General features: G+C 38.8%; 1 long non-coding RNA gene across 4 annotated transcripts in view; it reads left to right on the top strand.

The window, feature by feature from the left end:
• The first annotated feature begins 387 nt into the window (after nt 1-387).
• LOC120314289 overlaps nt 388-27230 on the top strand; it is a 44305-nt gene continuing 17462 nt past the window's right edge. For 2 of the 4 annotated variants that reach the window (XR_005558396.1, XR_005558391.1), the window contains exons 1-2: nt 388-496; nt 4103-4158. This is a non-coding gene — a long non-coding RNA (uncharacterized LOC120314289). Of the gene's footprint in view, nt 497-583; nt 974-4102; nt 4159-27230 lie in introns of those variants that run through there. The other 2 variants (XR_005558397.1, XR_005558393.1) reach the window with 2 other exon arrangements.

The following is a 27230-nucleotide window of genomic DNA, read 5'->3' as shown; positions in this document are numbered from 1 at the left end:
CTGTGTAACACCTACAACTGAGGTCAAAGACACCTACATTGTCTTTGAATAGCTCCTCTCTAGCTAGGCTCCTCATTAAACCAATTTTATCTGGCCTCAGATAATCTTTAAAAGAGTGGATCTCCACGTTCTGCTTCCTCATCCATCCCTCATCAATTTGCAGAGTCTTTTGTGTCCTGCATGTTCGGTTCTTGCAACATTTCATCATCCCACATAACAAGTGGGGCAACTGAAGAATGTTTCCAGGCCAGCCTGCCGCTACGATTACAATTAATTGCCCTGGTTCTTTGGACTTCCTAGGAAAGTTTTAATGTCTTGCTTTTAAATAATTAACTGAGAAAGGTCATAAAATGTAAAATATTCATCTTCCAATACTCTGGGCTTCATGGACAACAGAGAATAGTGCTGATGCCAGTCCAAGCATTTGTCAGAAAGAGGCTGGTTTGCATCATGTCCTGAGGTTTTAGGATACCTGTTGGAGATTTGAACTGAAAGGGTATGAGTAACAACAGGAGACCAGTGTGTGTGTGTGTGTGTGTGTGTGTGTGTGTGTGTGTGAGTGCATGTGTGTGGGCAAGTTTAAAGTTGATGGAAAGGAAAAGTCTTCAGGCTACTACCAATCAAAACTACAGCTCAGCAATTCCATCATTTTATCCTTTCTAATAAGAGGAAAGAAATCATGATTAAATTAAAGGTCGGCTTCAAATCAAGATATTGTTTGGAGTTGCCACACACACCCCCTGCACGTATTTAAATTTCCTTGTTGCATAATGTTAGTACAATTAAAGTCTTGTCTGGAAGCATTCTTCTCCATCGCTGCTAAAGGTGTTTTCCGTACAGATTATATTTCAGTTTTGTTTTAAAGGGCAAGATTTAATTATGGAAAGAACTTGTTTTAATTAGGCCTGCAAAATTTGAGAGTAGTCAAGCTATATGCAGCATTCAAAGAATACGGCAGTCTATCTGGGACTCAGTGAGTATTCGTTTTTGTTCTTTTGCTCAATCAAGGCTACAAAAAAGTAATGATTGTCAAAAGCCAGCAGGAAAGAGTATATGGTTGCTTTTGTGATTTTTTTTAAACTGTCTTTTATGATCAGCTTCTGTGATCTCTAATGTTAGCTGCATCTCTCAATGGATGTGTCTTGATTCACATTTTCATAAACTTCACAAGATGTGATCAAGTCACAGACAGGAAATGATGATGTAATTCCAAATACATGAAAAATTAAAATCCAATTTTCATGCAAATAGCAAATCGTAAAGATGAGAGATATTTGAAAGAGAGAGACAGAACGTCAGTACTTTAATGTTTATCAGGTTTTTCAATTAGCAGCCCTACAATACAGCTAGGCCAGGAAGGACGAGAAATGGTATCCATCCGTCTTACTCACTTTTTCTTTTGGAAGATGGCTGGAAATACTTACTAATCATGATTCTAGTTTTTAAAATAATTTTCACTTTCTGGATTACCTATTTGAAAAGCATGTTATTCCACAAAATGTTTTTACCCATAGTCTGTTTTGGAGGCTGGAACACTTTATAAAATGATCAATCTACAGATACCCCTCAACGTATGACCCATAATTGGGAACAGAATCCAACAATTATGTGTTCTCAGCCTTTCTAAAGCCACCTGGAATATCTGGCATCTCTTTTTCCATATAGAGCTTTAATTTGCATTGGCTGATCCTAAGGAGTACTTTGCTAGCATGTGAAATTAAAGATATTGTTCAATAGTTTGCACACTCCATGACGTCTCCTTTTTTTGGTATTGGTATGTAAATTATCCTCTTTCACTCTTTTGGCCACTGTGTCTTTATCCAGATTTTCTGGCCTAGCCTAATTAGAATTTTCATAGATTCTTCCTCTGTTGCTTGCTGTATTTCTGTGACCATTCCCTCTAATAGCATTCTGACTTGATAATGAGCAGGGTGCTGCTCTAACTTCAAATTCTCGTACTTGAAGTTCTTGTAAGTAGGAAATATCTTCTTGGGTACCTTGGAGATTTACATTTCTACTGTATAGTATTCCAGTAAACTCTTTTCTTTTTTGTTTGATCTTCTTTGAATTGGTCACTAATGTCTATTGGCATCCTTTAGCATACCATTTTGAGGTTGGAACCTTATTTGGAGTTCAGAGAACTTTTGGAAAACTTTGACAGTTTTTCCATGTCTGTTTCCAATTTAAGTGTCTTTTCAAATTTTATTGTGTCTTATCTCTTCTAACAGCTCTCTGAAACTCAGAGTTCTTTTCTGAGATTTTTGTCTTTCTTGGCTTTGGCTTCTCTTCTCTTCTTCACAATTTTCATGATTTGTTCTTACATTCAGTTTGTTCTCTTCTGCTGAAGACAATCATTGACGGTCTATTTCCACACTCATCAATAACAACTAAAGTTCAGGATTCAAAGTGATCCCTGATGTTAAAAATGGTGGGTATTCATTCGTTCGTTCATTCATTCATTCATTCATTCATTCATTCATTCATTCATTCATATACATTCAAGATCCTATTGTGTAAACTGAGTGGCTTTCTTCTTCTTCTTCAACTTAATTTGGAACCTGCACCTGAACTGTTTGTAATATACGTTCCAAGTAGCCCTTGGCCACTTTTTTGATGCTATGATGGAGTTCCTCCATACTCCTTTAGCAATAATATAGTCAGTATAGTTCTATGTACTCCATTTGCTGATGCCTGTGTATATAGGCATTGTTTTAGTTGTTTGAAGACATTGCTAGCTATGAAAAGATAATTGGAATGGTAGAAATTGATTATTCATTCTCCTGCTTCATTCCTAGACCGCACAATCCAACTACATTTACTTTCTTAATATATGCAACTTTGGCATTCCAGTCTCCAATCATCTGCAGCACATCTTGTACAATGTAATGTATAAATGACTTTGGGGAAGGAGGAGAAGAAATACTGCCTGGGAAACAATCCAAGAAGAAAAGCAGGAGCCCATGGTTATTTAAAGTCATAAAAAATAAACTTAGGAAAGACACACTCTAATGGATCAAACAGTTAAAAGTGGAGGGGGCAAGATTGTGCCTTCAGACTTGGAAGATTCTGTTACTATAGCCTTATGATAAAGTAGAATTAGCTCATCTTGTGGTGTTTCCTGCCTGGTTTACCTAGGGGGGCTGAGAGCTTGCTTGCATATTCTTTCAATTTCAAATCAAACTTGACCATAAATCTCACTAGCCTCCACTCCTTCTGCATCAGTGGTTAGAGAATAAATTTTGATGATCATCATGTTGAAGAGTTATTCATAAAGTAGTCTAATTTAGATTATTTGGTCATTGATTGCATTCTATCCAAGTATAGTGCTTGATGTAGCATCCCTAACTGTGAAATAATGCTGCTCCTTTTTGTTGTTCCAAGTCTTACAATAATGATTCTTTGAGACGGCAAATGATTCTTAAAGTTTGAGTCTTCTATGACATGTGATTTATATATATTTTTAGAATACTATATTTTATAAATCAGGAAGACAGGTTCCTCTGAGAATTTTTTTTATGCTAGAAATCTAATTCTTTGCAATGAATTCACTGATATGGAAGGAATATAAATGAATTAGTTCTAACTTAAGTGAATTTGAAAGGATCACTTGATTGTAAAGTTTGGGAGATTAGAACTGATGAAGAGTAAATTATAATGACTTGACTTCACTGCCTATATTGATTAGCAATTCCTTAGTAAAATTGCTTTATGATCTGCATTAACAGGCCAGCTGCACTGTCAAATAACTTTCATTTAATTTTTAAGTTAATTTTTTGCAGCAATCATTCTTAAATGCATTTTTCTCATCCCATTTTTTATTTCATTCTTCAACCAAGCATTATAATATTAGAGTAATAGGATGTGTGTTGATTGGACATTTAATACCACTACAATATGTATGCAGCAGCAGGAGACAATGAAATATTTCTTATCACTAGATCATTTTGTCAGTTATAAAAATGGTTTTGATAACTGTGGTTAAGCTTATGGGTAGTCTTGAAATTTATAGTTGGTACTACTCAGAACTACCATCTGAGATACAAAACTTCTATCAGCCACAGGATTTTAATAAATAATTAGAGTTTTCTATGTTTCTTTGCAGTCTTCTAATGCTGTCTGGATTGAAGTATCAGATAGGATGGCATTGGTACTTCTGATGTAAGTATATTATAATATTAAACTTGGCATATTGTCTTTCAGCAACACAGAAACAGATTATTATGTTTTATGTTGTTAATACATTGTAGTTGTAATTTAAAAATAATGTTCTTTTAATAAATTCAGCAATAACAAAGCATACATAAAATACAAAATAAAATTTTAGTTGCTCTTTGTTTCCTTTAGCTAAGTGTACCATTATTCTCCTTTCCATGCATATATATATATATATATATATATATATATATATATATATATATATATATATAGAGAGAGAGAGAGAGAGAGAGAGAGAGAGAGAGAGAGAGAGAGTTTATATGATCACCTTTCAAGATAAATTATATTATGCATAGAAGTAGAAGTAGAAGTAGAATAGAATAGAATAGAATAGAATAGAATAGAATAGAATAGAAGCTGGAAGGGACCTTGGAGGTCTTCTAGTCCAGCCCCCCGCTGAAGCAGGAGAACCTATACTACCTCAGACAAGTGGCTGTCCAGTTTCTTCTTAAAAATCTCCTGTGATGGAGTGCCCACGATCTCTGGGGATAAGTTGTTCCACTGGTTAATTGTCCTCACTGTCAGGAAGTTTCTCCTTAATTCCAGGTTGCTTTTCTCTTTGATCAGTTTCTATCCTTCCCTCTGGTGCTTTGGTGAATAACGTGACCCCCTCTTCTTTGTGGCAGCCTCTCAAATACTGGAATACTTCTATCATGTCACCTCTATTTCTTCTTTTCTTTAGATTAGTCAAACCCAAAGTCCCTCAGCTGTTCTTCATATGTTTTAATCTCCAGGCCTTTGATCATCTTAGTTGCTCTTCTCTATAGTAGTAAACAGAAGAATTTAAAACATGAGATAAGAAAAAAGAAAAGGAAAAAGAGCTAAATCTAATTTACCTAATATAATTTCCTATAATTCTCTCCATCTTTCTATTCTTGCAAACCACCCTTGTTTCTATCACACCAATATACTAATTCATACCTTTTAGAAATCATGTATCAACTACATATGAAATCCTTCCAGAGTAAATATGGTTGTTGCTGTGAAGCATGGCTGTGTTTTATCTTTATAAGCCACAAGAGAACAGGAAACATGTCACAATAAATACAATGTTTTTAATGGCTGTCCTTGGAATGTGCTTTTTGGTGGGTGTTTTCTGTAATAAGTGGCATAATTTGTTCAGTCAGTTATGTAAAATTCTACATTTGTTTTCCTATGCTTGGTAATTTCTAAAATGTCTTTGTTGTTATAGTATGCACTTCAGCAAAATGTTTAGAATAAGCTGCACTGATATTGAATAAGGGCATAAGCTACAACTTTTGAACTAACACAATTCCCCTCATACAACTAGATTAACTGCATCATGTGCTTACCACCTGTGAAGATGCTGTTTCACTGCAGCCTCTCCATCAAAGCAACAAAACTTTTGGATTATTGTAATTAAATTTAATAGGAGTATTGTGTCATCTGCACATTCTTTGAAGCAGGGGGATGCTATTTTTAGTGCTTTTTCACACAATATTCCAATTATCTTCAGATATATCTGTCCAAAATCTGTTTTCTGTACCTGTATTATTAATAATAGGTTATAGACTCTTGAAATAATACCTTCTGGATTATTTTTTAATTGTGCATACAGGAAATCAACTTCTGTTAAAGGCATTTAAAGCTGAACTATTGATTCATAGTTTATAATGTTTGAATGGGAATTTATTTTTTTTTGGATGGCAGTGATTCTACTTCCATCTAAGTCTTAAATAAGTCTTATTTATTTCTGTGCTTCTCCCCTTTTCAAATAAATCTTTAATATGCAGTGAGATTCTTCTGCCCTGTTTTTATATTGTCAATATTTGTCTGAATGATTGAAGTTGGATGATTAATGACATGGTTTATTCCACTTTGCCTCAATGTTAAACATCATTGTTTTAAAACTTCTTTTTGATTTCAGGTATCATAATTTCTGGATAGTGAAAGCTCAACAGAGCATTAGCATCAAATATATTTATAGCATGTATATTTTCATATAATGTAATGGCTTAAATTTGGGGGTTACTTCTATTATTGCCCAGATTTCGATTATTACAGCTAATAGCCTGAGGATAATGAACATTTCTGGTGCCTCTGTCTAGTTTAAAATTAACTGATTATATCACATTTGCTTTAACTAAGGCACTAGATTGGAAGTACTGTTGAGAAATTAAATGAAAAACAAATGTTAAAAATGTATTAAGAAAGTAAACATTTAATACAAGGACCAATCAAAAGCTTCCTAATATCGAGGGTAACATACTATAAACTTTTTAAAAAAGAGATTGATAAATAATTGAGCCTTGCTCATTTCTATGGGCAATGACTCCAGACTAGTTTGGTGGAAAAGAGGAAAAAGAGTTTAGCTAAAATGTTGATGAATAAATCCTTTCTCTCTCTCTCTCTCTCTCTCTCTCTCTCTCTCTCTCTCTCTCTCTCTCTCTCTCTCTCTCTCTTTCTCTTGATGGGCTAAATAGGTTGAAGGGATACGAGCCTAATGTTCTTTGTAATAAAATTCACAGTCATGACTTGTTGTCCTGTAATTCTTCAATTCTTTACTCATTTCAGTTAGTTTTCTACCTAGATTTGTTTGTTAAAGACTTGGTGATCATGCTGTGTACAAGGGTTTACATTTATAACACACAACTAAAATAAAGTTCTCAAATAAAATAAAGTGAAGCTCAGTTCTGATGATTTACATGGTTTTGTCCATGCCATGTTCTTGAATAATGTAAAATTAGTTTTTAATTCTGTTCCTGCAGGATAGTTTTTTTTTTTTTACTTTCTATGATTCCCAAATACTTTCTCCATCCACATCATCACAGGAGCCACTCCTATTTATTTTTTTAGCTGAGCTAAGATTGGCTAAGTACAGCCACTCATGTGCCTCCATTGTCTAATGTGTAGAATTCTTTTGAGAATATACAAAAATTGCACTGATATCTCTGAATTTGATCCATTATGTGTTATTGTTGTTTGGATACTTGATTTATTACTTCATTTTTTTTAAAAAAAACCAGTGCCATTCAGCAGTTCTGAAAACTTATTTTCAAGTTGAGATTTCTGATCATACATTTTAAACTTAGTTGATTTCCAGTGCTTCAAGGTAACATTTTAAAGAGCCTATGCTCTTCCCCCCCCCCTTTGATGAGACTCTTCAAATAAACCATGCTTTTGGATGTACTGTTTTCGTATCTGTATGCATTGTATTAATGCATAACTTCTTAGAAATACTCTCATGATGTCCTAAACAACGCTGATTGCTAATCCAAGTTAAACCAGAATAATATTGAAGGTATTCCTAGGGACTGATCTTATATGCCTTTAGAGCAGTGGTTCTCAACCTTTTTAATGCCACGACCCCCAACCGGTTGTAAGTCGAGGACTACCCAACCGGTCGTAAGTCGAGGACTACCCAACAGGTCGTAAGTCGAGGACTTTCCCTGCCTGGGAGCGCCACGCATGCATGGTGCCACCCCCTGCGCTGGCCGAGGCGTAGCTGGCAAGCGGCAGAGACGGCACAGGCCGACCACCGGCTGGGCCACCAGCTGGCCCAGCCCAAGGGAGGTAAGGCACCCGCCGGGCCCCACACACGCCAGCAACCCTCCCTGCGCCCGCTGGCCTCCCACCTCCCACCCCTGGCCCTCTTTTACTTACATTTTTAGTAATTGCTCAGCAGGGAGGGGTGGAAACTTCCAGACAGCTCGCCTTCACTGCAGACAACTTGTAGCACCGTTTGCAGAATGGGACTTTTGGCGGGCTCAGCAGGGCAGAGACAGCCTGGACAATTCCTGTTGGCTTTTGAAAGCCAATAGAATTAGACTCTATTCAAAAGGAAAAGGGGGAAAAATGGCGGACTGCTTTGTTTGGCGACCCCCATGAAATGGTCGTTCGACCCCAAATGGGGTCCTGACCCACAGGTTGAGAACCGCTGCTTTAGAGTTATTGGGGAAATATCAGAAATTATACATGAACTCTATTTTGTTATTTTTAAGATAGCATTACTGTATATAGATACTGAAACTAAAAAATAATTTTTAAAATAGATACTGTTTCTTTGACAGTAAAAAGGCACAATTTCTGACATATGAGTTACTACTTGTACAACACATCGCTTAGTCTGCAAAACTAATTATCTCATAATTCAAGAATTGGAGCCATTCTTTATAAACAAAATTTTGGAGGAGCCATGAAATGCTAGTGGGGTGTTCAGGCTCTTAAAGGATGTTATATAATAAAAGTAATATGCAATCCTCTATTAATGTGAGCACATCACAGAATGAAGTAGAACATTGTTGCCTATGAATCAACTAATAAAATATAAGAAGAACAATTCAGAAGTCTTGGACTTCTGTCTATTATAACAAACAAGATTTTAGAAATGACATATCTAGGGGTCTTAGAGACGGCTAGATAAGTGATCTGTGGTCTTCTATCATCCTCTGAACCCCCAGAATTTAAACTTCTTGTAATTATCACACCTCAGGTAAAAATTTGCCACACTGCTAATTGATTTGCTGAGAAACATATTTGATAATGCAACACAAGCCAGCTACAGTAATTTAGAAGCCACCCACATGAGAACACAGTTCAAATACACTTTAAATGTGTCTCTTGTAAATATGTATTTATCTATATTCATGTTTTTATTTTTCATTAAAATATCAAGAGCAAGGAATCAATATTATAACTAATAATTATTCTATCAAGTGGCAAATCTCTTTAAAAGCTAGCTTAGCTTTTGACATCCTTTCTCAGTTTTTAATCCCATGACTTCATTTGTGTTCCCACCATTAACTTTTCGTTATCATTAATCACTAATTTATCTTTCTCGCTGTATTTCTCTCTATCCCAGATCAATTGCTTTTTAAACAAATACCTGTTAACTGACATTCTTAAATTTCTCAATTTATATTTTATGACCATCTTTCCATAATCTTCCCAGCTGCCAATTATTTTTCCACCTAGACTGGATTCACAAATTGCACAAGGCCCTGGTTTGCTTGTGTACTATGGCAGCCTAGTTCTGAGAACAAGGCAAACTCCCATTTCCCACACTAGATACTTAATTTGTAATACAAGTAGGCCTCACTGAATGACGGTTAGACACTGCAATGGTTGGAAATCTGGGCCACTTGCTGAACACCCAGATTATGATCACATGACTGTGGATGTGGGTTTGTTGCAACAGCCAGAACTTTGAGAGTTCTATGTGCTACTCCATTGATGGCGAATCTTTTAGAGACTGAGTGCCCAAACTGCAACTCAAAACCCACTTATGCATCGTCAAGTGCCGGGTGGGTGTGGCCCATTGGCTGGGTGTGGCCAGTTGGGTGGGCGTGGCTGTAGTTGTAATGGCAGACTAGGTGGGACTAAAAAGTTCAATCAATCAATTCCAACTTTGCAAGATCTTTTTTTTTTTCTGTGAGAGGTTGAAATTGATTGATTGAACCTTTTTTTTTTTTTTTGCACATGGCAATGGAGGCCTAAAATGAAAAGGTTTTTATAAAACCCAGCTGAAGGCTTAGGACTGGGGTGATGGCGCACGTGCCCACAGAGAGGGCTCTGAGTGCCGCCTCTGGCACCACTGTGCTACTCATTCAGCACCACTGTTAAGTTTGAATGGCCACTAAAGAAGCAGGCATTAAGCGAGGGCCATTAAGTGTACAATGTCTGGTTTGTGATTTATTTCAACATATTCCATTGTCTCAATACGAACAGACAGTTCTCATGAAGAGACAAGTCACATTAGCTGCTTGTGCTCAGCTTACTGATATTTATAATGGGTAAGATTCTTTGAAAAAAGAGCAAATTGTTCAAATATAAACATAAAGTTTACCTTGAATTGGGGATTTCCAAGTTTGACAGTAAGTGTGCAACAAGTAGGTAGGACGTGTAATGGTGTCTGCATTACTTGGCTAACAGAGCAATACCAGTGACAGTGGCTTAATATTTGAGAACTAGAAATATGTTCAAGGCTTTTAAAAAAACTATAAAACACAACTTATTCTCAATATTAACCTCCTAAATCCTTAATTAGGCTCCTGGTGCATGGACAAATCACATCATTTATATTTAATGAGCTCACAATGTAGGTCTAAATGCCTAATTACCTGGATTTAACTTTTTTTCTGCCTCCAAATGTATTTTCACTGTGTCTGTTCATTGATTAGAGAAGAGCAAAAGCCCAGAGGCACAACCATTACTGATGGCAGTGAGAAAAGTTGAATGCTGATGTTGGAAAAATGTTTTTGAGGTATGGCCAAAATCATGGAAGGAATAAAGAGGATGTCAAGCTTTTCACATGACCCCTCAGGGAACTGGTTGTTTCACTGGGGAAAGCATAAAAGCAGGTCGTTTGGGACGGTGAAACGTTGAAAACATTCAGTGTTAAACTCTGTTTCCTTCTGCCCTCGGATACATCTGGATGTTTAGGGTTCTGCCTAGATCTCCCCCTTTTCCCTTCTCTGTTGCATTTTTGTTCTGTCCAAGTGATACATCACTGGATGGTGGCCGTAACCCTTCCCTGGGGAAAGGGAAGTTTTATTTCTCAGCACTTCTATACAGAGTGTCCTCAACTTATGACCACAATTGAGCCCAAAATTTATGTTACTGAATGAGAGTTTTGCCCCATTTTATGATTTTTTTTGCCACATGTGTTAAATGAATCACTGCATTTGTTAAATTAGTAACCCAGTTTTTAAGTGAGTCTTGTTTCCCTATGGACTTTGCTTATCAGAAGATTGCCAAAGTAACTAAATGGATAGAAACTTATCAAAGAGACAGCCAAGGTAGAAATAAGAAGACATTTATTGACAGTGATTTCCAATTAATCAGTGGAGTGACTTGCTTCCAGAAATTGTGGGTGCTCCATCTCTGGAGATTTTTAAGAAGAGATTGGACAGCTATCTGTCCAAAATAGTATAGGGTCTCTTGCTTGAGCAGGGGTTTGGACTAGAAGATGTCCAAGGTCCCTTCCAACTCTTTTATTTTGTTATTCTAAGTATAAACATACATCTATTTGTTTTAAAGTATATTTCTTTTCCATTTTCTAGTTTCTTTCATTCTAGTTAGAAGTGAAGGCTCTTCAGCTAAAGCAGATAGCATGAATGATATAAATCTGCTTTCTCTAGCACTGGTCTGCAGATGTCTTGGGAATTGTTTACAATCTCAGTACATTAGGAATGGTAGCATACACCATCGTCAACATCATCAATAACTTCATCCTTATTCTAATAGTAGAAAGTTATAAGGTGGTGGTTGGATATTGAGGTTCTCACCTGGAAAACTGTTTATCTTAGGACTATGTCTTGGTGTAGTAGTTAAGTACCAGGCTAGAAACTGGGAGACTGCAAGTTCTACTCCCACCTTAGGCACAGAGACAGCTGAGTGACCTTGGGCCAGTCACTTTTCCTCAGCCCCAGTAAGGAGGCAATAACAAACTACTTCCACAAATCTTGTCAAGAAAACTGCAGGGAATAGTCCAAGCAGTTACCAGGAGTTAAAGCAAGTATGTGTGTACATACAATCTGGACAGGGAGCAAAGATCAGAATATATGGGTGGAATAACTAGCTTTCTTGGACACAGTTTTCTATTAATCTCTGCTTAGTCAGAAAATGCTGTGGGTCGGTTGCTTAACAGTTTTTTCCATGAACAAACAAACATGAACAACTGTCTTTTTCTCAGGACATTCTTACATAAAGCAATGGTTTTACAAAAATTTTGATAAGGTATCCTAGTGCTTCTGATAAACTGATGAGATAAAATAAATACAATTTGACTGTTGCGTCCTTGGCGGGAAAACAGACACGAGAAACAGCTGGAGTTCTCAGGTTCTTTTATTCAGCGTTCAGCTTACAGGAAGATGGCTTCAGCTCAGCCCAAACGCCTCACAGCCTCTTATATAGGCAACTCCCGGGGAAATGGGTTACTTTTCCCGCGCCAGCACCCGCGCAGGCGCACGGCGCTGGCGACAGCCTGTCTGGTCCCGGGCAGCTTTGCACCTGCCCGGGACTGCCTGCAAACGCCCGAGCCGTTTGCAAGGCTCGGGACATAACACCCCTTTCCCCCGGCTAAAACTACTATCAACATACAACATTTATTTTACACGACAATTTGCTCCCCAGTGTTCCCACTGTTTACTGGCTTTTGTCTTGCCAACAATGTTATGTAATCTTCTAGGTACTTAGGAGATTTCTTTGCTCTCTGTGACCTTCTTAGCTCTGGTTACTGGCATAAGTCCCCTGACTGGAGGGAGGCATGAGCCTGTTCTCTCTACTGTGCCCTGGTGTCTTCCAAGGACTGTGCCCCGATGCCTGGCCTGCTTGCTTGCCCACCGGCTCGTCAGGCCAGGGCTTCTGTTGCTTTGTGACCTGGTTGTCCTACCTAGCTGTAGACCCTCAGGCCCCTTGAAGTGATAGCCACTGCTGGGCGTCTCTGTAGAACCCCCTAGGTCAGTCCAAGACCTGTCAGGAGGCTGTCTATTCCCTGAACCCACAATTCTGTGTTTGGGCTCGTGTGGGTTTCTGTACTCTCCCAAAACTCAGGTGTCCCCTGATTTGTGCTAGGGGTGTTGTAGTCGGGACTTGGTTCCTCGACTAGCTCTGTGTATTTTTGACCCCCTGTAGGATTTGGGGTAAGGTCAGGCCAACCTTGGGCATTGTGTGCCAGCTCTCTTGCGGGGAATGATTTGTTGGGATGCCCCCGGGTATCCTCCGTTGCTGGAGTGCTGTGTGCTGTGTGTGGAAAGTGAGTATGCCCCCGGGGTGACTCCCTGGCTGGAGTAGGCGTGAGTGCCTGTTGTGTGGGTAAGCTCCAAGACTTCCTTTTCGGAGCAATTGCAGAACCTTGGGACGAGCCGTTTGTGGCTCCCTCAGTGGCGATGGGCAGTAGCTCTTGCCCTTCCCTTTGCTCCAAAGGGTCCCCCTCCCCCCCTGGAAAAGACCCAGGAGTTTCAGCAGAAAAGTCCCGCCTAGAGCGGAGTTGGTCGATGTGCCGACGCAGGACACGACCGTTGTCCAGGGCAACCTCGTAGGAGAGAGGACCTGTGATCCTGGACACAGAAGCGGGGACCCATGTATGACCAGGCCCGTAATTGCGAGCCCAAACCGGGGCACCCACAAGTAGTTGTCTAGGTGCCCTAGGATGTGAGGTAGATGAAGGCAGTCTGTCCGGATGCAACCGGTCAAGTCTCGTAGTAAGTTGGCGCCCCCAACGAAGTTCAGCTGGACTTCTCCCTGTAGAAGTGGACGGTGTGGTGCGATAAGAAAGGAGAAAGTCAGCCAACCTGTGATGCCAGTCCCCGTAGGTGAGTCTCTTCAAGGCGTCCTTTGCGATGCGCACCATGCGTTCAGCCATACCGTTGGTCCTGTGGGTGAAAAGGCGCAGAAACAAATGACGAATCAGGTTTGCCTGTAAGAAAAAAATCTGCTCGGAGGAGGTGTCCAGAGGGCCGTTCTCCCGTTTTTGACATTGGCCAGTATGTGCTGCAAAAATCCCCCTCAGTACCTGAATAGTCTTACACATATTCCTCACTGCTCTATATGTCGGGAAATAGCCATTTTGAATTGTTTTATTTTTATGTTTTCTTGAACTGCATTTTCACAGGATGGCATAGAGTCAAGTTCTCCCTTTTTTTAAAAAAAACTAAATTTCCTCCCACCTATGCACAGGTGAAATCACCAGTCTGGGCGAGATCGTTGGCACACTACCCAACCCTAGCTTTTCATCTCAATGGGTATAGCCATTCAGGCATACACAAGTGGCGAATGCAAGAGCCTTCATCTGGAACAATGCCAGGATGACCCTCGTGGAGGGATTCTAAGACCCTAGTCCTCATTGAGGTGGGAATGACAACTCTGAATGTTCAAAGCTTCCAATCTGAGAAAGTTTCCTTTCTCTCCTTAAAATCCAGAAACTCTGAAACTCAGGACTAGGGCAGTGCTCAGGCCTTCAGGGGTCTTCAAACTTGGCCCTTTTATGAACTCATGACTTCTGTACCCAGAATTCCTCAACATCCCTGCCTGGCTGAGGAAGCTGGGAAAGGCTTCCATTGATAGAAAAAGGACAGCTGTTTGCGGGGTCAGCTTCTACTACTTCAGATTCCAACTAATTGAGGCCACATTTGGAGAAAGCAAGTGAACAGATAACAAAAGCAGGCATGGAATCAGGACATCCAGAGGCTGATCAGAAGCTTTTTATTCTAGCCTTGATACTTGGCACTATCTGAGCAACGTACTTGTTGACCAAAGAGCTACAGGCAAATGGTCAGCAGAAGAAATAACTTGAATAGTCATATAGTGACTCAAAAATTTTTTAATTCCAGCAACAAACAGGCGGTCATTATAGATCTAGGTGATTCGTGTTGCAGATCGGCAGAAACATTTTGAGGAAAGTAGGCAAAGTTCTAGGCAAAAATGTTCAAGATAATCTTAAATAATTTACCAAATCCTTTTTTTTTAGTTTTTGTAATCCCGCCGATATTTTTATAAATAATTCTCGTTGAAATGTGCAAGAACATATTTAGAAGTGAGCTTTCCTTGACTTCTTTAAAGCAAGCCTCATGTGTTTGACCACAGCCACACAGCTTGTTTGTCTAGTGTTTTGTGAAGAGGCTCAGCGTGACTAGCTTTATGTGTCTTCTGGTTTCTGTAGAAATTCAGGAGGCCTTAGAACCAAACTGGCATACTTGGTGCTTTTGGCCTGGGGATAAATGGCGAGCAGTTAGTCTGTATCCAGCAGGATGAAGGGAAGCAAGTGTTATTCCTTCTCAAAGTCAAAACCAGAATAATACAAGCATGAAAGATTTTGTTGCTGTTGTAAAACACAGCGTACAAACAGGGGAATAATGTGGCATAATGTCATTTGAGAGCCAGCACAAACAACTTTCCTGTCCTCCTCCTGATGACTTGACCTAAGGAGATTTGGCACAGATGTTAAGAATTATGTGATATCCTTGGAAAATGTCCATCTCTTGATAACTGGCTTTTCTTTGTGTGGGTTAGAGTGACTTCCTGGGAATACAATCCCATGTAAATACAACCAGCTTTTTACCTGTTGAAAAAAATGGCTCATCATTGGAGACTACAAGCATTTTGTTAATTCTTTATGAAAGGGAAAAGAAAAAAAAATATCAGAGAGCCCGCTGGGTTGTTATTTCAACTGGGCATTGCATATGAGCTGTGGGAATTGTTGACAGATATTCAGATAATTAAATGATTATAGAACAATAAAAGACATCTGCTTTGCATAATACTCTCCATCTGTCTATGTGCAGTTCCCAGCATTCCAGGTTGGTGTGGAATGATGGGAGTTGTTGTTCAACTTCAAGAGGGACAGGTTCTGTCAAAAGTAGTCCCTCAATGCATTTTATAACTGGACAGTCTCTCATCACCCTTGTGAATGCTGCTTTGTTCTCAAGGTTCACACATAGTTTACAATGCGTGTGAAACAGTATGTACTTGATCTCAACCCTTTCCTTTAAAATATGCACAAACGTAAAAAAAATTACATGCATTTCAAAGAAACACTAATCACACAAATTATTCATGGCTATATCTGATGTGGTTTGAATGTGTTCGGAACAAAATAGTAACTGTTGCATGAGAAAAGCAGAAAACTACCATTTTTCATTTTTTTTTTTTAAAAGCACATTGGTTAGTATAGTATGGAGTCTCTAGCCCAGCATTTCTCAACACTGGCAACTTTAAGATAAGTGGAATTCAACTTCTAGAATTTCCCAGCTTAGCTCAGCATGATTCTGTCTCCTTAGTCTGAATGTTGAATAAGGATGACCTCAGTGGTGGGATTCAAATATGTGAACAACCGGTCCTCTGTGTGGATGCTGCTTCCGAAAAGTCCATTCTGGGCAACAACAAATTAGCTACCGGTTCTGCCGAAGTGGTATGAACCGGCTGAATCACACCACTGATGACCTTCATGTGAAGTCTGAGTGATGAAGGCTAGAAGGCAGGGCTTTTTTTTTTTTTTTTGAAGAACTCTCTATAGCATTGTTTCTCAATTTTGGCAGCTTGAAGATGTGTGGACTTCAACTCCTAGAATTTCCCAGGCAATACTGAAGAGTTGAAGTCCACCTAACTTAAAGTGGTCAAGGTTGAGAAACACTGCTGTAGTGAGAATAGTGCTATTATATATATGCAGATGCACATGTGGTCAGCATGCAATACAACTGAGCTCCAGTTGTGCTAAAGAGACAAATAATCTTTCCCAGTGATATTTGTAACTTTGAGTACAACCATCCAAGCTTTCAGAAGATATATATCCAACCCAGCTAATATGGTTTCCTGATATCTTCCTGATGTCAATTCAGAATGTAGGTAAGAAGCATTGCCTTTACTTTGGACTGGCTTCACAATATTTTTTGGGACATCATCATGAGCTGAAATGAGAAATATTTGAAGGCTGTAGATTCACAACAAAAATGTTGACATTTGGCACAGCATTCCTTCAGCCTCTTCCAAACTAATAGTCATGTGTAACTGGTTAGTTTGTCACATTTGAATATTCCTAAATTGTTGACCGTGGTCTTCTATCAAAAGAATAGCAGACAATATGCATAATAGGGTAATCTGGTGCTGTCACATCAGACTGACAGGAAGAAAACAATCAGAGAGCATTTTCAATAAATGTGCATACTTCTGCCTCTCTCTGTGTTATTTCATCTTGTGTGCTATCTGATTTACAGAACAAGAAACATAAATCATGTAAAACATGTTTATTAAAATTACGTGGCCATTTAAAATGTCACTAATTATATTTTTGATAAAATTTATATTCTTCATCAAGGTGAGATTTTAAGGAACAAATAATATATACAGTAAAAATCCATCAGGAGGGGAAATCATAATTGCTGTTATAATTTATTTTTGTTGCATTTTACTATTGGATTAGAAAGAAAAAGCGGACTGCTAATTAGCAATTATGGCTGCTCAGAGCTAGATATTATTCAGCCCCCGAATAACAGTGACATAGTTCAAGCACAAAAATCTGCAAATCTAGATGATATTGGCTAATTAAATACCCCCTATTGTGAAACACCAACTCAACAGTGCTGAACACCTTCCTTGGTTGCTTCTGACCAGGCAAATGACGGGTAAAACCTAACTAAACAGAATTTCAGATTAGCACTGTAGGTAGATCTGCTCTGTATTTTCTGGGCTGCTGGCACAGTGCCACCTACCATTCTCAAACTTTTCAATCACAAAGAAGGAATTAAATCCTGAGGCTGCAATCCAGGGAGAATACTTTTTTCTCATGCAAGATCCATTTAAATTAATGGGGGCCATGCGGCAGTCTTCTTGAACCACTCCATGCCTTTTGATAGACATACACAGGAGAACCGCTCTCTGCATTCTGGCCTAAAGTCTCTATTCCTGGGTTGTTTAGAGTGCTACTCAGCCTTTAGTGCTTGTAAATGATTCAAGATAAAACAATTTACCAAGGGGAAGAACCTTGACTGTGTTCACATATTGCTGTTAGCATAAATGGAGTTTGTGGGAGTTTAGGTTAACATGATCTATGAACTGACCACTGTAAGTTATTTAATAAAACATAATTAACACCAAGTGAGTAGTAATTTGCAAACCTACTAAACTAGAGCTTCCATAATCTCTGCTGCAAAAAATAAACTATCAATGGGTGGCAATAAAGAGCTACATAAAACACTAACTTTTTACCATCCTATAGTGATTGCCCAGGTTTTTGCAGTCCACTTATAGTGGCCTTCCATTGATTCCAGCGATTGGATAGCCATTTGTCTGGAATGGTCTCCTTGTCAGCCAGGGGGATAGACTAAAATAGGGGTCCCCAACCCCCGGTCTGTGGACTGGTACCAGTCCACTGCCTGTTAGAAACCGGTCTGCACAAACAAGCGAAGCCCCATCTAAGGGATGCAGGCAGTACACAAAACCATGCCCCTTCCAGTCCATGGAAAAACCTCTCTCCACGGAACCGGTCCCTGGTGCCCAAAAGGTTGGGGACCCCTGGACTAAAAGACATCCAAAGTCCCTTCCAACTCTGTTATTCTGTCTTCATAAATGGTGGGTCAGCATTTTCTTTACATAGCCAAATCATTGTCTTCTATACCAGTAAGGGGTTGGATCATCAGCAACAATTTATTTGGGTGTTGTGTGAAACCTGGCTATTATATCAACACTTACTAATCATAGCATCATGTCTTACTGTAGTGCAAAACACATTTTTGCCTCTTCTGATGGTTGGTCTAACATTACTATTGCAACATACATCTACTTGTAAAACCATCTTAGGTCACTAGCTTTACCGGAATATTTAAATGAAGAAAGCAAACAGATAATTGGCAAGGCAAGGCTATTAAACTATTTTAATCCCTATGAAAACGTACAATCAGAGAGCATTTTCAATAAATGTGCATACTTCTGCCTCTCTCTGTGTTATTTCATCTTGTGTGCTATCTGATTTACAGAACCAGAAACATAAATCATGTAAAACATGTTTATTAAAATTACGTGGCCATTTAAAATGTCACTAATTATATTTTTGATAAAATTTATATTCTTCATCAACTTGTGAGATTTTCAAGGAACAAATAATATATACAGTAAAAATCCATCAGGAGGGGAAATCATAATTGCTGTTATAATTTATTTTTGTTGCATTTTACTATTGGATTAGAAATGAAAAAGCGGACTGCTAATTAGCAATTATGGGCTGCTCAGTAGCTAGATATTATTCAGCCCCCGAATAACAAGTGACATAGTTCAAGCACAAAAATCTGCAAATCTAGATGATATTGGCTAATTAAATACCCCCTATTGTGAAACACCAACTCAACAGTGCTGAACACCTTCCTTGGTTGCTTCTGACCAGGCAAATGACGGGTAAAACCTAACTAAACAGAATTTCAGATTAGCACTGTAGGTAGATCTGCTCTGTATTTTCTGGGCTGCTGGCACAGTGCCACCTACCATTCTCAAACATTTCAATCACAAAGAAGGAATTAAATCCTGAGGCTGCAATCCAGGGAGAATACTTTTTTCTCATGCAAGATCCATTTAAATTAATGGGGGCCATGCGGCAGTCTTCTTGAACCACTCCATGCCTTTTGATAGACATACACAGGAGAACCGCTCTCTGCATTCTGGCCTAAAGTCTCTATTCCTGGGTTGTTTAGAGTGCTACTCAGCCTTTAGTGCTTGTAAATGATTCAAGATAAAACAATTTACCAAGGGGAAGAACCTTGACTGTGTTCACATATTGCTGTTAGCATAAATGGAGTTTGTGGGAGTTTAGGTTAACATGATCTATGAACTGACCACTGTAAGTTATTTAATAAAACATAATTAACACCAAGTGAGTAGTAATTTGCAAACCTACTAAACTAGAGCTTCCATAATCTCTGCTGCAAAAAATAAACTATCAATGGGTGGCAATAAAGAGCTACATAAAACACTAACTTTTTACCATCCTATAGTGATTGCCCAGGTTTTTGCAGTCCACTTATAGTGGCCTTCCATTGATTCCAGCGATTGGATAGCCATTTGTCTGGAATGGTCTCCTTGTCAGCCAGGGGGATAGACTAAAATAGGGGTCCCCAACCCCCGGTCTGTGGACTGGTACCAGTCCACTGCCTGTTAGAAACCGGTCTGCACAAACAAGCGAAGCCCCATCTAAGGGATGCAGGCAGTACACAAAACCATGCCCCTTCCAGTCCATGGAAAAACCTCTCTCCACGGAACCGGTCCCTGGTGCCCAAAAGGTTGGGGACCCCTGGACTAAAAGACATCCAAAGTCCCTTCCAACTCTGTTATTCTGTCTTCATAAATGGTCTACTAAACCAATTCAATTGGTTGCCTCAGCATTTTCTTTACATAGCCAAATCATTGTCTTCTATACCAGTAAGGGGTTGGATCATCAGCAACAATTTATTTGGGTGTTGTGTGAAACCTGGCTATTATATCAACACTTACTAATCATAGCATCATGTCTTACTGTAGATCTTCCATTGCAAAACACATTTTTGCCTCTTCTGATGGTTGGTCTAACATTACTATTGCAACATACATCTACTTGTAAAACCATCTTAGGTCACTAGCTTTACCGGAATATTTAAATGAAGAAAGCAAACAGATAATTGGCAAGGCAAGGCTATTAAACTATTTTAATCCCTATGAAAACGTAGGGTTGCTACCGGTGACCTGGACTTGAAGGGAAAGCGGTTTCATGCAAAGCAGGAATTTGAAGAGACAAACACCGTAAACTACCAGAAACTAAAAGGCAAAACAGAGACATGGTCAAGGGTTGCAATAGTTAAACTCTACATAAACTGCTGGACACGAGAATCAGGTTATTCAAAAATACAACAATCCAGATGACCACTAGCTGGGATCAGATCTACTGAAAATCCTCACTCTTTGTTGCCATCTATGATGTTCTTGGTATTTCCACTGCCAATGTGGTGGACTATTGATAGTCCTCAACTTACAACCACAAGTGGCACCATTTTTTTTATTGTTAAGCAAGGCAGTTGTTAAGTGAATCATGCTCAATTTTATGATGGTTTTTGTCACAGTTGTTAAATAACACCTGACTCCATTGACTTTGCTTGTCAGAAGACATCTGGAATTGTTGCAAATGATGATCATATGACCCTGGGACACTGCACCTGAATTTTGATCACATGACTGTGGGGATGCTGTGATGGTTGTAAGTGCTTGGACCATTCATAAGTCCCTTTTCTTTAGTGCTGTTGTAACTTTGAACCGTTGCTAAATGAATGGTTGTAAGTTGAGAACTACCTGTAACTTATATCCACATTCCACCCTAGCATGGTCTTGAATGGCAGAACATGATGCTTCAAGGGCACATGCAGTCCTCTCAAACCATGAGCATCTCCCTGCAAATTGTTATTCACACTTTTTTCCAACTTGGGTGGGGACAGAACCATCTACAGGGCCAAAGTGCCCTTTGAAGAAAGAATTTAGAAAATATTCTTTCCTGGTCCTTCTGTAATTATTTCTATTCCACTCTTTATTGAAAGAAAAATGTTGCTTTCATATCTTGGCTGGAAAAATGGGACAGCAAAGGGTTATGTATGTATTTTGATGTATGTTTCTGCTGTGTCTTTGGAAAAATCAAGTCCTTAATTAAGAAAGAATATGAGTCTTTTAGAAGAACTGAAGTCACAAAGAGCACAGTTTTCAGAAATATCAATAATAGTTCCAAAGAGTTTGGTGAGGCTGATTGGGGTTCTCCAGAGTGGTACTGTGTTCTTAAACTTCAGCCTTGGTGGGTATGTACTTCACACAGTATGTTTTCCCCAAAACACTTCTCAGGGAAGCTGAAGCTAACGAGTGGCAACCACATAGATAAAACTGTGCAATTGCTTGGCAGTAACAGTATGGAAGTATTGAAATGGTTTTCTATTGTTATCTTCTGTCAGTTTTCCCCTTCCCCATGTAGCCTGTCCTGAGATTTCCTAATAGCCTCTTATCCAAAATATTAATCATGTCTGACTCTCCTTAGCTTTTTGGAGATAAGCCAAGCTTGGCTGAGGGCTGTAACAGTGAAATACTGAGTTTTGAAATCAATTGTTTCTTTGTGATCTAACTAATAAGCCTTCATATAGAGTAAGCCAATTTTTAAGCAGTTGGACATTTTGCGGATGATCACATGTTATGCTCACTTAACCTTGTTTTCTTTTGAATAAACCACAATGGATTGGTTTCATTTTCATACAACATAATTAAGCATATACCAAGGCTACCCAATAGTAGCTATATGGCCACATGCAGTGCCCTTGATCTTTGGATGTGATCCCCCACTCAGGTTATTACCAAATTATAATGTTTACAGTAATGTGTGAAAGGACAAAATTACTCAATACATCAATAACAAATAATTGTATTAATTATAGTGCAATTTATTTAATTTTCAATATAAATGAAATGATTTTTTTGTCCTGGCTGCAATGACTAATTTGGGACTGCTCAGTAGTGTGCTGTGGCTATGGAAAAAAATGGGCATCTTTGCCATGAACATGATTTATAATCCCAGAAACAAACAAACCACCTTGTAGCTTACTGCAGTGTGCATGGCCAGGATCTTACTTAGGAGCAGGGGGCAAGAAGAGCAATGGCCCACCTAAGACAACAGCAGGAAGGACTAAACGAAAATTACCAAATTTCCTCAGTGTACAGAAAAATGGCATCCGTTGCCACTTCATCTGTTGTTTCTAAATAACCTCCCTTTGATTTCACTCTGCCTAGATTTCAGAAGCAGTTGAATAATATGAGGAAATTCAAGCTGTATGCATTACAGAAATAAGAGATGACTCATTTGTGTTGGCCATATCCTCCTATTCTCCTCAGCATAAAAGGTGAGATTGGAGGAAGAATGGAAACTAATGATGCTTTTTCTCTCTATCTCCTGATGGAGAGCATTGGTCAGAACAATGCCACTTTCACTCATTTAACTCCCCATCACACTTAAATCTTTGCAATTGGCTCAAGGACAGGATAGTAGTTATGCCATTCAAAGCTGCAGTCTTTGCTTTTGTTGAACAACAGCCTTAGGTTTCTACACTGGGAATTCCTTGGGCTCTATTAAACTTTTCGCGATCCTTTGTATGTAATTATTGTCTGTATGTATGTAGATATTGTCAAAAGGAAGAGCAAAATGACATGAAATGAAAGGTAAAATAAACAATCTGATCTGCGTATCTCACTAAGGCATCACTGATTAGAGCAGCACAACATACAGTGTCATAAATCTTGGTATACAAATAATAATATCTGGGTTCATACAACACACAAGCCAATAGCAAGCCCATCTCATTACTATAATGAGTGACATAGGCTGTATTCATGCTGGTGTGTCTAAGCAGTTTGAGATACTTGACCAGGTATCACCTGGCTCCAACTCAACCCCAAAAAACTCATTTCACAATAAAGGCAAATTTTGCATAATTGGTGGCATAAAACATTAAAACAACAAACAGTGCAACTGTATACAAATATATCCATGCAGATCAATTGAATCTGCTATCTGAAATGTACACTGCTTGAATATTCTATATATGAAGGGCATTAAGGAAATCAGGTAAACTAAGCACACTGAAGGTGAAAGAATCCTAAGTAGTACTAACTAGTTGGTGCTAGATGCAGCTCCTTCTTCACTATGGCACGTTGCTAAAGTAACTATAACATCTAATTACATCTGTTTACTTACAAACTAAGGTAAATCATCTGGAAACATAAGGAAAGCATCTTGACAATTGCAGGTAAAAGACATTTTTCATTTAGCTGTATCCATAATGTTCTTTTCCAACAAATTACTTGTCAATCTTTCTTACACTTAATTAAGCTAAGCCAGCCAGACAAAGTTACTACTATTTTTCAAAGACTTCTTGCTGGTTGCCAGCTCCTTGACTTAATTTTTAAGACGGATAATCAAGTCCTATCTACTACAAGAGTTTAATCCTGCTTGTCAAAAACTCTGATTTCTTCAGAAGTGATCTCCCCACCCTGCAAGTCAAGTGCTTATTTTGCTTAATAGATTTTTTCCTTCATATCTACCTCTATTTCCCTTTTTTGAACACCGAGAGACATGTAAAACACCTTGATCTATAGTTCAAAGAAGTATGTCTTGAATTTGTAGCATAGAAGCTTTCCATTGGTGTCACTCTTTTCAAAAAGGATCTTTCATTTCTCATGGAGAAAGCTTAAGACAAAAGTCTTTGTTCATGCAGTGATTTAATTTGCCTATGCTCTTTTGGCTCCCTACAGTTTCAACAACACAGTGCATTTCTCTGTAGCTGCCAATCTGTGTAGGTGGGCTGAATGTAATTATCCAGAATGGAATTTGGCTAGGATACTGGTTTGAACATTCTCCTTTTCACAAAATTTAAAGGGAGTTTGAATAAGATCAGTCTACTATGGCTCATGTCCATGGTTAATCAAAATTCAACCCTCTACGAACATCGTGTTGCAGGATTGTTTGGGACAATGTCTCTTCCCACCTACTCCTGCAAAACCAACTACATCTTGAATTGCCAAAGTAATTTTCAACTTAAAAAATTCAAGGCTCTTGACTCACCATCCATTTTATTCCACTTATAAAGCTTGAGGTGTTCATACCTAAAAGCTAGATTTTCAGAAAATAGGGCATTTTTTTCTGAAGAACCATTCATTACATTTCTGGCATATCGATTCATCACAACTGGTGGACTGGCCATTTGAACAAAATCACAGCAATTGAGTTGGTAAATCTTACATGAGTGTTTTTAACTCTGCATTTGGAAAGAAATTTCTGTAGCTTTTGCTGGAGCTCATATCTATGGAAGCATAAAGAAAACATGTCAAAGAAGATAGTTTTTTTTGCACGGGCGGGGGGAACCTGGAGTTTATCTTTACATGTAGGCTCAGTTTCTTGAAAATTTGGGGTTCTAAGGTTCCCAGTTAAAATTAATTTATACTTACATCCTGAGTTCTTTGAACAAGTTGAAAAGAGTTTTGGAACTTCTGCTATCTTTCCAACGTTATACTGATGTGAACATGGAGAGAGGCAGGAATTGCTCCTACAATAGATATGTCTATAAATGTCATAAAGACAAACAGCAAGTAGAGAAAGGGCTTTGTCTGAGATGGAGAGCAGGTGCTCATTATTAGGACAAAAAGTATGATCTGGTGTAAGGCACTTTCTTATACTTTCTTTTGGACGTCTTTATTTATATTCCCAGGGTACAAGCTCTGTATCTGTTTCTACATTTGTGAAAGAAGAAGGCAAAAGCATTGCTTCTAGCTTTCCCTCACATTGCCTGCTTGTCAAGTCAGGAGGAACAATGATTAAGAACCAAGATGATCTAATTGTCACTTAAGCACACAGTCAAACTTGAATATGTTACACCCAAAGAGGAGACAGTTTAGATTTTAATGTCCAAATGTCTTCCTTGTTTCAAAGACAGCGTGATGTGGCAGAGTTTATTTATTTATTTATTTATGAGACTTATATACCGCTTTAAGTGCAAGCACTCTCTAAGCGGTGTACACCAGTAAGCAATGTATATATATTTACATTGACCCCAACAATCTGGGTCCTCATTTTACCTACCCCGGAAGGATGGAAGGCTGAGTCAACCTTGAGCCGGTGAGATTTGAACCGCTGACCTGCTGAACACAGTCAGCTAAAGTGGCCTGCAGTACTGCACTCTAACTGCTGTGCCACCTTGGCTCTTACAGGTTTCCTTACAATTAAAATCAGGCCTCCCAGCTCCATACATTGCTCTACTGAGGACTTTAGGCCTAAACTGAAAATCTGATTCTACGAGATATGTTTTTGTGTGTTGAGTTGTCAGACTTGTCAGATCTCCTGAGTGTCTATTGGAGGAAGTAGACCATCATTTCCATCCATTTCTTTGTTATGCTAATGGTTTTAATTATGGAATTAATTGGGCTCCTTCTCTTAATTTGTTCAGTTCCAGTTGTCTCACAGCAACTAAGTATGTTGTAGACATTAAACATGCCAATGCCCCCAGGACACAGTACTTTCTCACTGTGGCTAATTGAAGAACAGAATGAAGCCTGGGGAAAAGAAGGTCACTCAGGATTAGCTTGATTCAGACAGTGCCCCCATTATAAAAATTAGCATCACCAGGATGGAAAAAAGGCTCTTGTCCCTTTGTCCAGGGCTTTGTCTTATAAAATATTCAAAATTTCATGGCTGTGTAGATAATAGCAACATCAAGTTTAGTTCAGGAAACAGATGCTTTTCCTTCTCCATTTTCCAAGAAAAACTCTGTATATTTTGAAAACATTTTCACAATAGAAAGAAAACAGATCACGTTTTATCATAAACCTTCATTAATTTTCTTCATCTACAGTACATGAAGCAAAAATTAGTAAGTACATATTAAATAAGTACCCTTTGGTTGAGCTCTATAAATAATGACTGCATGGACACAATCATACAGTTTGCTTCACAACAGTATGGAAATAGTTAGTTATAACTTCCAGTCCAGCCTATAGACCTGGCGTTAGGTGGTGGTCTCTCATCCAACAATGAACTCAACTCTGCTTAGCTTCAGAATTCATTTCAGTTTAGCTAAATGCTGCCATGTAGAAGTGACTATATTCTATTCCTATGTTCTGGCAAATGGTACCAGTAATAGATATGAACTGGTGCAAGATACAGCCACTGTTGCTATCCATCACTGCTGGGATGTTAAACAAACAGATGAGAGTTCATGCCCTGAAACAACACAGATTGACCTGCTCATGGGTCCCATCTCTCCTCTTTGAGAACTCCTCATCCTCATCCAACCAAATCCTTGTGATGCAAGCTAGATCTAACCTGTCCTCCATAATTAAGAGAAGCATGATGGGTCAGACATTAGCTTGGCAACACTAGCTTGAAGCCAAGGTCTCCCAATTATCTGATGTGTAGAATCCTGGGAAGATGCAAATAACAAAATTTGATTGGCGTCAAATTTCCATCTCCTCTTCTTCTTTAATGGTCCATCTAGCAGTTTCTCTCATAAAATGGTCTTCCTGCTGTGATCTCAAATCTTCCCCAAATGCCTTACAAACCGAGCATCCCCTTTGTCAACATCCTCAGTATCTATTCTGGATCCCCTGAATCCGAATTTGTCCCATCTTTTCATCTTGAATGTCCTTTTAGCAGCTTTCTACCCAGTTGTGGGATTCAAATATGTGAACAACCGGGTTCTTTGTGTGGATGCTGCTTCCAGAAGTCTATTCTGGGCCTGGGCATCAAAAAATTAGCCACTGGCTCTGTCAAACTGGTGCAAACTGGCTGACTCCCATCACTGTTTCTACTCTAACTTGCCCCCACTCTCTCTAGGACTCCCACTTCTGGGGAAGAAAATCTTATTCTTTTCTGCACTTTGATCTGGGATATTGTTCTCTTACACTCAGTTGACTCTCACTTATGGGGAACTATAGGCACTTAAAGCCAAGATCATTGCCTGTGGAGCAGCTGGGGCTATTTCTGAGATTATTCTGGTAAGCAGTTTCCCAAGTCAATTCCATACAGC

Source organism: Crotalus tigris, unplaced genomic scaffold (genome assembly GCF_016545835.1).
Source record: "Crotalus tigris isolate CLP2741 ecotype Arizona unplaced genomic scaffold, ASM1654583v1 scf7180000017576.4783729, whole genome shotgun sequence".
Taxonomy (NCBI): domain Eukaryota; kingdom Metazoa; phylum Chordata; class Lepidosauria; order Squamata; family Viperidae; genus Crotalus; species Crotalus tigris.
The sequence above is the reverse complement of the archived record's forward strand: the minus strand, read 5'-3'. Positions and strand labels throughout refer to the sequence as shown.